General features: G+C 44.7%; 1 protein-coding gene across 1 annotated transcript in view; it reads left to right on the forward strand.

Moving 5' to 3' along the window:
• The first annotated feature begins 1,813 nt into the window (after window positions 1-1,813).
• PTPRE (protein tyrosine phosphatase receptor type E) overlaps window positions 1,814-13,136 on the forward strand; it is a 164,191-nt gene continuing 152,868 nt past the window's right edge. The window contains exon 1 of the mRNA XM_063307347.1: window positions 1,814-1,991. The gene's annotated coding sequence lies outside the window, so the exon portion shown is untranslated. The remainder of the gene's footprint in view (window positions 1,992-13,136) is intronic.

Here is a 13,136-nt window from a genome sequence, read left to right on the forward strand (position 1 = left end):
TAACTGAATTTGCTGCCAATATGCTAGCACAAGTAGAATCTACATAGAAGCAGAAAAACATGAGACATGTGCTAGAGCAGTATTCCCCAAGCTAGATTTCTTGCAGACGTATGGGCTTTTAATTTCCAAATTGTCTGCAGTAGTCATGCTGGCTGAAGAATTTAACAGTTGTTGTTTTTTTATTTATTTATTTAGATTTGCTATAACCACCAGTCCAACGGACTCTGAGTGGCTCGCAAAATCTAATACCATGTTTAAACCGTTAAAACATAGAGAAAAACAAAACAACCTGGACTAAAAACAGCCATTAAAATAGCGTGACAGCCCCCCTCCCCAACAGATTAACCCCAGGCCTGGGACCAAAGCCAGGTTTTAAGGGCTTTTTAGAACCCCAGGAAAGTGGGCACCATTCCTATCTCTGGGGGGATGTTGTTCCAGATGGTGGGGCCACAACATAGAAGGCACGCTTCCTAGGTCCCACAAGAAGGCAACATTTAATAGAAGGGACCTGGGGCATACCCACTTTGCTTGAACATACCCGGTGGGCATAAGCAATAGGAGAAAGGTGGTCCCTCAGATAAACAGGCCCTATGGGCATCTGAAGGATGAGGAAATCAGACGTAACAATAGGTCACATCACATAATGACCTAATTGTGCTGCCCCAGTAATACTATGCTATTTTCCATTTTAGATTTTTTTTTAACAATACAAAGAATAAAATAAGGGATAATTAGAAACCCCAGATAGCACACTCATGAAAATCATCAGTGAAACCTATTTTAAAAATTCAGAGATTTGGAGCATCTATAATTAAAGGAGCTCTGCCCCACTGGGTCTTTTGTATAACAAAGGACAAAATAGAACAATACTTTTTTTACTTTTCATAATGGCATAGAACATAATTTTAGTAGAATATCTGCAAAAAAGACATAAGCTGCAGCTTCCTAAAAACTTTTCTGTATACCGTAAGCTTTATAAACATTTTGTTTTTATAGCTGTAATCTGCTTTCAGATTAATAAATAAAGAATAGTTTTAAAATGTTTGGATGTCCTCCTGCTGAGCTGACTCCTGATGTTCTGAGGTTGAGCATGACTCCTGGGGACATGCAGTGTTTGACAGTGCTTTTTCCCCAGGGTATTTTTCATCTTCCCAGTTTAGCCAATAATTCCTGATAGAAAATCTTGTCTGGGTTTGGAAGCTAAGTGGGGTTGGATTTTGTTAGTACTTTGAGGGGGAAATGCCATGGCTGGAACACAGAATCAAATGAGCCTCCCAGAAGGAAACAGTGGTAAATGTCTTCTGTGTCCTGTCAAAGAAACTTATGTGGCTAAGTCACCAGGAAATAAGCTGGTCTCAAGATGCCCTAATTTTCCCCATCCAGCTACTACCCAAGGGAAACTTCGCTTGGCTTCAGAAATCAGCCAAAATCCTGCTGTTAGAATAATATAAAAATAATATTTCCCCTCTTTCTCCTCCTCCACATCCCCTCCTTTATGGTAAGGAAGTATTTTTGGGTGAATATCCGCATCCTCATCCTCATCCACTAGTTGTAACACAGAGAATTATGTCCCCTTCCAGTGACCAATTGAAAGGGGGTCTGCCTCTGCCTGTGGAGTCTCTTTCTGGCTGCCCGGCCACAGGTGCGACAAGGCTGCCGCCGCTGCTGCGGTTCTCCAGGTGCCTTCCCAAGCAGAGCAGGTAGGTATCTGCAGCTGCTGCCATGGCTCCTCTCGGACAGCAGGCGGCTCCTGTGCTCCGCTGGCACCGCCTCTGAATTACGGCTGCACACAGAGGCAGGCAGACAGGCGAGGGGGAACGGAGGAAATTTCCTGCTTGGTGGCAAGCGAGGTTCCTGCAACCGCGGCGGGCAGGGTGAATGCCAGGGCGTCCCCTGCTTGCTGCCGCCGCCTCAGTTCGCAACCGGCGGGGTGAGAAGGGTATGAGGAGCCGGCGTGTCTCGAGGAGCCGAGCTGGGCGAGTCCCTGGAAGGTAAGCGAACCGAGCAGGCGGCGGGGCACGAGGCCGGGCGGCCAAGCAGGGCAAAAGGTTCTGGCCGGCCGCCGCCTAAGCTTTCCTCACCGCCGGGAGTAAGGCCAGCTCCCGCTGTTTTTCCCCAGAGCAGCCAGGGGTTGGGGCGCAGAGCAGGCAGCACGGCTGGTTTCTCCCACTCAGCCCGCTGGCGCGCCAGGGCTTGGACCAAATCGACCCCTCCCCTTCGCCGCAAAGACGCTCCGGCTGCCCCGGAGCAAACCGTGCCCCGGTGAAGAGGCTGAGGAGGCGAGCTGGGAGAGGCTGGCTGCGGTGCCCACCGTTGCCTCTGCTTGCTTGGCTGGCTGCCCGCCCGCGAGGTGGGAGTGTGAGGAACGGAAATGGCATTTCCCTTGGCAAAGAAAGCGCCATGAAGGAGGGAAGCCAAGCAGTTCCCATGCAGGTGGCGGGCGGGAAGCAAAGTCGTCTGGTGAATTCGAAAGAAAGCTACCCGGTCAGCTGTCTGGGCAGCAGCTGGGTGGGGTGGGTGGGAAGCGGCTGTGATGGTGACTGTGAAGCTCTGCATCTCTGCCTTTCGGGTCTGAAGGATATTTTCTTGGTGCTCTTCTTGGTCTAGCTGGTCTTTCTTGACCAAAATTAAAGTTCAGGGGTTTCAACAGGGTCACATCACATTCCATGCACTCCTGTTTTACCTCACCCATGGGAAGAGGAATGAAAGCTCATTTGCATTCAAACGACAATGAGGGGTAACCTTTGGTATCCAGCTTAGACATTTAACACTAGCTAGCATTTTATTTAACCATTTTAAGCTCTTAAAGTTATTTGCATACAGACATACCCATCAAACTAATCTTATGCAAAGTGCAGGAAAAAAAAATAAAGTTCTCACAACAACCTTCTAAGGTAGGTCACTCCTGTCCACACTACGGGGGCCAGTGGTGGTGGTGGTGTGAAATTGGAATGGAGGCACTTACACCACCATCCTATGCATGCTTTCTCAGAAATACATCTAGTTGTATTCAGTGGTAAAGCCTTTTAAGTGGCTTTAGGATGGCACATTTGAGCTGGGAACTTACTAGCTTAATCGTTTCAATCTTAGCACCTTAGTTTTTGAGGTGTGAATGCTGACTCCCCAGTGAGACACATTTTATACAGTGTTTTGCTTCCAGGCTAATTCTCAGAGACTGACTACTGTATTGCTATGGGATGGCCAGGTTAACAGTGGTACCACATCTGTCACATCTGATTAATAGCATCTCTTGCATTTTGGCTAAACAAGGGAGGTGGGTGGGGGAGTTAATGAAGATACATTTGTAGTATGGCTTTTGGCTGAGTCTTTTTACCAGTTGGAGTTTTTAACTGAAACTAATTAACACTGTTATGCATCTCTTACATCCTAGGAAGCTATTTTTTATGCAAATGGTTTGTAGTTTAGCCTATGGTATAATGGAATCAGTGCTAAGCACCTATTTGATATGCTCTGGCGTTTTTTTTTTCCCCTATAGTGGTATTGAACAGAATGTGTTAAAATCTTTATACTGATTTGTGGAATTAATTTTCTCAGTGCTTTTCTCTAGAATGGAAAAGACTGAGTTTAGATGAATGATAGCTGAGATGAGGATTCCGTACTATTGTTCCACTAGAACTTGAGTCTCCTGGACAGAGAATCATTTAAATAGTTACAGGTTAATTAATAGCAATTTTCTAGGGTCAATGTATATTCTATCAGTCTGTAATAAAGAAATAATGTATCTCACAAGACATTATGGATACACATTACCACAGATCATCATAAAATAATGTATGAAGGAATAAACTGAAGATGACTGACTTTACAGACCAAACATGTTTATTTGTGATTATTAAATCCTGGTGCTTCTATATAGTACTTTAGTATGCAAGATATTTGATATATTTTATTCAGCCTTAAATAATTCATGTAAGCCTATGAGTGTTTCATACCTTGTATTAATATTGACCCCCCAAATGCTAAGTGGGTGAGTGTGCATTTTATAATTACCTGTTTGGAGAGTTAAAACAGTGCAACAGCCACATCACCAAAATTTGCAGTAGACTGATGCGGCTGCTAAAAAACCAGCAATCATTTGGGAGGGAATCTGAAGACTACATAAAACTTCTGGAAAGAGAGCAACATATGGTATGCAAGTTGCCTAGTCTTGATTTAAGAGTTGATAATAATACATTTGGAAAAGCACCTTTAAATGATTAGTACAACTGCCTGGTCAGTGCAGGAATATACATTAAAGAATCTCCAGTGATTCCAATAGAAGAGAATATGTGTAGCTCAGGGCAACAAGGACTCCACAGTTCAACCCTGCGAGCAAACAACCAAGCTCGGCGAGCACCAAGGACTCCACAATCTCCAATGAACTCAGTTTCTGCCTGAACCCTGTTTAATTCACCACCTCTTTAGATAACTGGTTTCCCTCTTTGGCTGTTTTCATAGTTAGCATTTTTTCTTATGTGATAGTCTTCAGGTACTTAAAGAACACTTTCATATTCTCCTTGGTCTTTTCGAGGCTAAACCTATTGAGCTCTTTGAGCCATGATTTCCAGTTTGCAGATGAGAAACTAAGGATCATAGTAAATGTTCTATCCTGAAGCTGGCTATACCCACTTAGGCTTGTGATCTCCAGAGCTACAGCCTTGTATGACAGAATCTATACATTATGAAAAGCTTGAGACTGCCAATAATAAAACAGTGTCCTTTAAAATTTTGTACCGTTATACCATTCTGTGGTGTGTTTTCACAGAATCAGTGGTAAAACTGATTCTGTATCCTGGCATGGTTGTTGTACACTGCAGAAGAAGCCAGTTACATGGAATAGGACCAGACAAGAACATTGTGTGATGATGTAAGGATATGAGATACATTTTGTAAGATGCAGGATTTATACAATCTGAAGAGAAACCAGACTATTTAGTAAATGTCATGGAGTGTAAGAAGTTGGCTTTTGGAAGTAGCCATGTATTTTTGTAATATTTAATATTGCTCTAGGGCTCAGTTCTGTCTTTTTGTCATAATTACTTAACACAGAAAAGTGGCTTCAGGATTACAACCAAATGGAGAAAGTAAGATGCAACAATCTAGAATTATAGATATGACTGCAAATCCATGGGTGGCAAGTTTGTCAGCCACTGTGTTCATACTACACTGTTATGAATTGCTGTTGAAAATTAGGAGTGGTCCTATATCAGACCTTTCAGCTGTGTCCTATGGCTGCTTAAATCTTTCTATACAGAGCAGTCTACTACTATCAGTTTTGAGCAATCTGTTATAGGGTTACTTAATGAGTTTTTCTTGTGATTGATGAGAATTGTATGTTTCAAATGCTTTTCAAAGCTACCCTTACTCTAGATAGGAGTTGGTACAGAACTTGGAAGTTTGTAATCAGTTTGGCTAGATGAATGGTATGAATTTTAGATTAAAAATGGGAGCAGAAATAAGTGAGAATCTACATTTTATGGTTTTATGGTGTTTTTGTGTGCTTTGTTTTATGCTGATTGTTGTGAGCCCCAGAGTCTATGACTGAGGCAGCAAACAACTTTAAACTAGCATTTTATCTTTATATTCATAAATTTGAAATATGCTACCCTATTAAGAAGTAATTTATAGGTCTATGTTTATTTTACAATTACATGTTGCAGAGCAAAGTTAAGATTATTCTGTGGGTCACTGAAAGGAGAAATTGTTCAGTATTGTGTTTCATCAGTTCCTGGTATTTAAATTCCCTTAACATTGCACTTAATAATTTTATCCTGTTGAATAGCATATGATACTTAGGGACATTAATGTGACAAATGAATTTAATTAAATCTAGTGGCACCCTTGCTGGGTATGTCTAGTATATATACTTCTTATTTTTATGCAGGCATTACAGTTTGTTCCTTGGTTGGAAAAAATGAGATAAGTTTATGTTTACCAGCACAACATTATAGCTTCATTTTGTTTCTGGATCAAGTAATGGCAAGATTATAAATCTGTCACAAAATAAAAAAGTTTTTTCACACCTTTACTATGCCAGGCATAATATACCATAGTGTAATGATAAAGATTATAATGAAGCAAAAGGGGTTGGCTTGAAGAATCTTGGTCAGAGGAAAATGCTTATAATCTCAGTGCAGTATACATCTAGCCTATTCTGTTTTATGAAGTCTTCTCTTGTGCTTGTTTGTAAATAAGTCTCACTTTCTCAGTTTTGGCTTAGCCCTAAGTAGAGACCCTTCCATTAAATATTTAATTCTAAGAGCTTTGGAGTACCTGGGCATAAATGAATACTCAAATTTGATGAAGGAGTGGTAGCTGTTACTTTTTTTTTTCTTTAAAAAAAGCCCAAACCATTGGTTCTTTGCTGAATTTGAAACTACTCATGATTCAATTAGATTAAAAGAAGGTGGTTGGGATGGGAAAATCACTGCAAAACAATTAGAGAGCTACACATTCCTGTTCTGGAGTCTTGTTAAGAATTTGCATTGATTCGTGTCCTGTTCTTGGCATTCAAGTGCTATTAGGGACAAATGAAAGGAGGGCTGAGAAAGGTAAAGAACAGGGCCATGAGTGCATCCCTGTCCTTTTCTTGTTGAGGTCCACTGTTCTGATTGCTTGAACATAAATCCATTTCTCCATATGATCTAGAACCCTAATAAAGCAAAGTCACAGTTTGCATGGAGAGCAAATTAGTATATAATTCAACTTCAGACTTCAGCTAAATACATGCAGTATAGGAAAGCAGGTGCAGGACAAGTCCCATTCTCCTCTCAGTCAATGTTCTGCATATGTTCAACTGAACAAAGTCATTGATATTCCTATAATATTACATGTTCTTCTAAATAATGCAAGATTTTACCAGTATATCACTCAGATGTTAGGCAAGTATGTGCTTGTCAGTAAATTACAGAAGCTGGGCATGCATTTTATGCTGTTCTCCAAACTTCACACATTGTGATCAACCATGATTTGTTAAAATTGCAACAGTGTTTCATATATAATATTAAGCCACAAACAATGGTTTATAACACACAGTGAGTGGATTCACAAATTGTGCTAAGTAAAAGCCAAACATCTGCTTTAGGTTAGCACAGGATGGGAACAACTTAGCATTATATGTAAAGAACTGTGGTCCTGTGGCCTTTAAAATTTTTATTTTATGTGCATTTTAAATAAATGTATAGTATTTATTTTTTTATTTATTCAATTTGTCCCCGCCCATCTCTTCCGATCAGGGGACTCTGGGCGGTTTAGTGTAATACATGTTTGATCAGAAATGAGCCTGATCAAACTATAAATGTATAGTATAGTGCATGTTTGATCAGAAATGAGTCCTACTGAACTCAGTTGTCTTAAATATAGATAAGGGTGCATCTGAATACAGACTTGATTTTTAAGTGTGAGGTGGGGAAGCAGTCAGAATGAGGTCATGTTAATGCTGAAGAAATAAAATATTCTGTCCTATATGTTTATATTATTGTGAATTCTTATACTTGTTTTCATCTGATGGTTGCAACAGTGATGATGTAGTGATAATTTGAATTTGTGATTATAATCCTTGATATGTAATATATTTTTATGCCATAATAATCAGTAGAGCTACTTTGTGAGCTGTTCTGAGTAGTAAGTGGCATATAACATTACTTATGTTCTCAGGTTAACTATTATGCAACTCTTTTATTCCATATTTCTCAAAAGAAGAAGAAAAATACTCAGGGTTTTGTATTGTATAAGCCAATAGTTCTTAGTTATCACAATATCATTGCTATTTTAAAGGAGTCTGTCAAGTGTGATATTGCCTCTTTTCCTGTTTCAAAAAAGGACTCAATTAGCCAGCTTGTAATTATAGGAGGAATAAAACAACTTTACTGTGACATTGGGTTCATTTTGTGAAGAAATTTATTCTTCCATAGTGGTTGCTATCATAAAAATACTTGTGCTATTAAAATGGGAAGAAGAAAATAAAGAAATCTAGGATGTGAAGTTTAGCAGTTTGAATTTACAGGATTATGAATGGTTGAAATCTGATTGAAACATTAATTGAATTCTAATGGGATAAAACCAGGATTATTTTGGTCAGCTAAATGGTCGCAATCTGTAAATGATAAGGAATTTCAAATATACAGGAATGTCACTCTTTTAAAATGAAGCATTTAAGTGTAACTTTAATTTAAGTATAGCTAGATCTATAGAAGATCTACGATGGTGACCGCGAGTGAACGCCGTGAGTGAATGTTCTTCGGGGCGGGCTCCAATTTTCCGTCTTTTGCCCTAGCCTTAGCCTGCCTGCCGAGGTTGGGAGGTTTATAATCCCCTTACCCGATGGACTGGTGTAGGACTGGAGGGAGCCCCTGGAAGGAACGACGGCGGAGGTCAGTGGAGCCTGGCGGGGCGCGGTGCCAGAGCGACCCGGGACCAGGGCTGCAGTTAGAGCTGGAGGCTGTCGGAGCTGGGGTGGTTGGTGCCGCCGGGACTGGTTCTGGTTTCCCCCAGGGGATTGGGAAGACTGCGGTGAGTCTCGGCGCTGCTGGGATGCGGACGCCGGCAACACGGGGCATGGATGCTGGTGGTGCGGGAGATTCGGCAGCGACGGGACCCGGCAGAGACGGCATCCAACAATGACGGGGCCCGGCAGTGCGGGAGATTCAGTGACGATGGGGCCTGGTAGCGACAGGACCCGACAGCGATGGAGCCCAGTGGCTGCGGGACCCAGGGGATATTGGTGGCGCAGTAGTACCAGGACATGGACGCCAGCAGCATGGCCATGGATGCTGGCGGCGACAGGACCCGGGGGATTTTGGCAGCGTGGCGGGCCCGTTAGAACCACAGCCGGAGCTGAGGTCGGAGTGGCTCGACGCAGCGGGCCTCGAGTGGCGAGGGTCGCGGCCAGAGTTGCTGCTGGGAGTCGTGCTGGAGTCCCCCGGATGAGCAGGGGAGTGGCGGCCTACTCTGGTGAGCATGGGGAGGCTGATGAACGCTGGCGGTGCTATGGACCCAGACGACAGGCTGCCTTCTGCCGGGGGAAGACCAGGGAGTCGATGGGAACGACCATAGACTGGCCTGGAGGATACATCGGGCGCAGGCAACAGATTGGGTGCAACTACATCGACAGTGCAGGATAATTGGACTGGGCAGGTATCTAGCGCTCTGTAGAAGAACTGGCCTGCGGGCACGAATTCTAACTTTAAGAGCCGAATTCCTTGGGTTTTAACCCTAGCCACCTCCCCCCAACCTTTAGTTATCATTAGTCATCTTTAGCCTTGTGAAGATTCCTCCAGGTGTATGGGGTAGCCCCTCCAGGCGTGAGAGGTGTGTGAGGGTGTACAGGTTATTGGCTGAGAAAGACTGTATGGACTGTATGGATACACTCACCCCCTAAGTGAGAGGCAGGGGGGGCAAGGAGTAGTGGCTGGTGTGCTCCCTCCAGACTAGTGAGAGAAGCCGAGGAGGGGGCAGTGAATGAGTGGACAGGCGATGGTGAGGCCCTGACAATGCCGAGAGCGGGAGCTGGTATGTTCGAAAGGCCCACCATTGCATTGTGGTTGAGTGAATGTGAGGGTGGGAGTGAGTATATGCTTGGATGGAGGAATCTTTATTTTTAACCAGGGGTCTTCGGAGTCCAGGATTGGGGGCTAATGGACAGCGAGACTCTGGGGACTGTAGGGCAGGACAGAGGATTGAGGTGGTGATGGGTCAGGGATGTTATGACAGGAACCGGAGAGTGGGCCATCTATGGGAAGTCGCCCCCGGTGTTTATTACCGGTGGCATGTTCTGGCCCTCCGTGCTCAAACCCAGACCCTGGTTAGCAGACCCATGGAGGCCCTGGGCTTCGGCTGCTGCTCTGCAACGCCAGGTCTGTTAACAACAAGGCCCCCCTCATCGGCGACTTGATCACGGAGGCAGGGGCCGACCTGGCGTGCATTACTGAAACTTGGCTGGGCGTGGAAGGAGGTGTTCCTCTTTCGGAGATGTGCCCTGCTGGGTTTCGATTATGGCACCAGCCGAGACCCCAGGGCAGGAGAGGAGGGGTGCTGTTGTCATCTGGGAATCCCTTGTGGCTTTCAGGGGCTGTGCTCCACAAGTGGCTGGGTGTGAGACCCTGTTTTTCAAGTTGGACCTGTTAGGGTTTCAGAGGGAGCTGGGGGTTATACCCGAGGATCTGCTGCATGGTTCAGTGGAGGCCCTGGTGGCAGCCTGGAACAGGGAAGCAGCTAGGGCCTTGGACAAGATCGTGTCCGTGCGGCCTCTCTCATCCCATTGAACCCGATACTCCCCGTGGTTTACGGAGGAGCTCAGGGTTCAGAAGAGGATTAAGTGATGCCTAGAGTACCTCTGGAGGAAGACAAAGATCAAACCTGACCGAACACAAGCTAGAGCCGCTATTAAGGCCTACCTTGTGGTGGTAAGAGTGGTGAAACATCAGTATTTCTCTGCCCTTATTGCATCCACAGAATGCCACCCAGCGGCCCTGTTTAAGATTACCCATCCCCTTCTGGGGAAAGGGGATCCAGAGATCCATCTACAGGGCTGAGCTGAGGAGTTTTCTGGGCATCTGCAGGATAAAATTGCTCAGATCCGTTCCAAGTTGGACTCTGAGTGCGAGGCAGTGTCTAGGGAGATGCCCGGGGGACGTTCTTACTCTGTTATCTGGGAACAGTTCAAGCCTGTTGAGCCCGAGGAAGTGGACAGGATCCTCCAGACTGTAAACCCTACCACTTGTCAACTAGACCCATGCCCCTCCTGGCTGGTGAAGGCAGCTCGGGAGGGGACGTGTGGTTGGGTCCAAGCGGTGGTAAATACTTCCTTGAGAGAGGGGGTATTCCCGGCAGCCTTCAAGAGGCACTGGTGTGCCCCCTCCTCAAGAAACCATCGCTGGACCCTAGTGTATTGGACAACTTTCACCCAGTCTCCCACCTCCCCTTTTTGGGGAAAGTGGTTGAGAAAGTGGTGGCGCTGCAGCTCCAGAGGATCCTGGATGAAACAGATTATCTAGACCCATCAGTCAGGTTTCAGGCCCAGTTATGGGACGGAAACGGCATTGGTCGCACTTACGGATGATCTTTGGCAGGAGAGGGATGGAGGGAGTGCATCCATCCTGGCTCTTCTTGACCTTTCAGCGGCTTTTGATACCATCGACCATGGTATCCTTTTGGGTCGGCTCAGGGAGCTGGGGGTGGGTGGCGTAGTTCTGCGCTGGTTCACCTCCTTCCTCCAGGGCCAGTCCCAGTTGGTGGTAATAGGGGAGGAGAGGTCGGCCCCACGGCCCCTTCTCTGTGGGGTGCCGCAGGGATCGGTACTCTCCCCTCTCCTTTTTAACATCTACATGAAACCACTGGGCGAGATCATCTGTCACCATGGGATGAGGTATCATCAGTATGCTGGTGACACTCAATTGTATATCTCCATCCCTGGTGAAGTAAGTGATGCTGGGACCACCCTTTCCGAGTGCCTGGGGGCTGTGGGGGCCTGGATGGGGAGCAACAGGCTTCGACTGAACCCTAGTAAGACGGAGTGGCTGTGGTTGAATGGCACCTCACATGCCAGGAATTTGTCATCTTTAGTGCTGGATGGGGTTGCACTGCCCCAGACAGACCCAGTGCGTAACTTGGTGGTCCTCTTGGACTCACGACTCCTGCTTGAAGAGCAGGTGGCAGTTGTGGCCAGGAGGGCCTTTGCTCAACTCTGTGTTGTGTGCCAGTTACGCCCCTTCCTGGACCGAGAGGCCCTTCAAACAGTCACTCATGCCCTGGTCATCTCCCAGATAGACTACTATAATGCGCTTTACATGGGGCTACCCTTGAAGAGTATCCAGAAGCTTCAGCTGATTCAGAATGCAGCCGCGTGGACAATTTTGGGTGTTCCAAGATTTGCACACGTAACACCTTTGTTGCATGAGCTGCACTGGGTCCAAGTTTGCTTCCGGGTCCAATTCAAGGTGTTGGTTATTACCTTTAAAGCCCTACATAGCATGGGACCAGGATATCTGAGGGACTGTCTCATCCCTATTACATCGACCCAGCCCACCCGGTCATGCAGGGAGGGCATGTTACAGACCCCATCTATAAAAGAATTTCATCTAGCGGGGTCTACGAAGTGTGCCTTCTCTGCTGTAGCTCCCGCCCTGTGGAACATCCTTCCCCCAGAGGTCCGACAGGCTCCTTCGCTCCTGGACTTCCGAAAATGACTAAAGACCTGGTTTTGTCAGCAGGCTGGAATGGGAGGGGGAATAGTTATACCTGGGGATGGCTAGTGCCCTAAGTGATTTTGAGGGTTGTCCTATGCTCATGGACTGATTAAAATCTGTTGCCACTTAGATTTTACTATATTCTTATTTTATTGTATTGTTATACTGAAATGGTTTTAAGTTTTAACTGCATTTTATTGTAAACTGCCTAGAGTCCCCCATGAGGGGGAGATGGGCAGTGAATAAATTTATAAATAAAGAAATAAATAAAATAACTCAACAACATTTTGAGCTGGTGCTCTTACAAAATGGAAGTAATAGGGGGAGCGGGGAGGCAAGCACAAAATATCTTATTTCTCATAAGATAAATTGCTGAGCTAAAGAAAAACAACTTACAAGGAAGTCAAGATCAAAATCTATTGTCTATTGTTCCAGAATGATTTAGGAAGATTCTGATTGAATATTAGAAAAAACTTGCTATTAAAAAGAAGAGTTGGATTGTGGAACCAATAACCCAGAGAGATTATGTAATTCCCTTCACAGGATATATTAAACTAGAGGCGAGACTGCTGTGTGTTGGGAATATCTGGATTCCTGCATTGAGTAGGAATAGCCTAAAAAGTCTCATCTGATTCTGTGAACTTAAGTTTAAGCATCAGTTTCACAAAGGGTTATCTAATGAGGATTAAAGATAAATAACTTAGATAAGAAGATAAATAATTGGTAGAGGTGGGAAGCTGAACCACGAATGTCAAATCACAAAACAAAATAAATTAACCATTTCAAGGAAGACATTTTCATGTTACCATGTTGCATACCCTTCTTGCTATGGAGGGCCTAATCTTTTATTATTGTTTTGTTCTGCACCTACCACCAATCAACGTGCGGGATTAAAAATTATTTGTTTCTAAATAACTATTTGAACACAGGGAAAAATACATGTTATCATGG

This window comes from Candoia aspera, chromosome 6 (assembly GCF_035149785.1).
Source record: "Candoia aspera isolate rCanAsp1 chromosome 6, rCanAsp1.hap2, whole genome shotgun sequence".
NCBI classification, from domain to species: Eukaryota; Metazoa; Chordata; class Lepidosauria; order Squamata; family Boidae; genus Candoia; species Candoia aspera.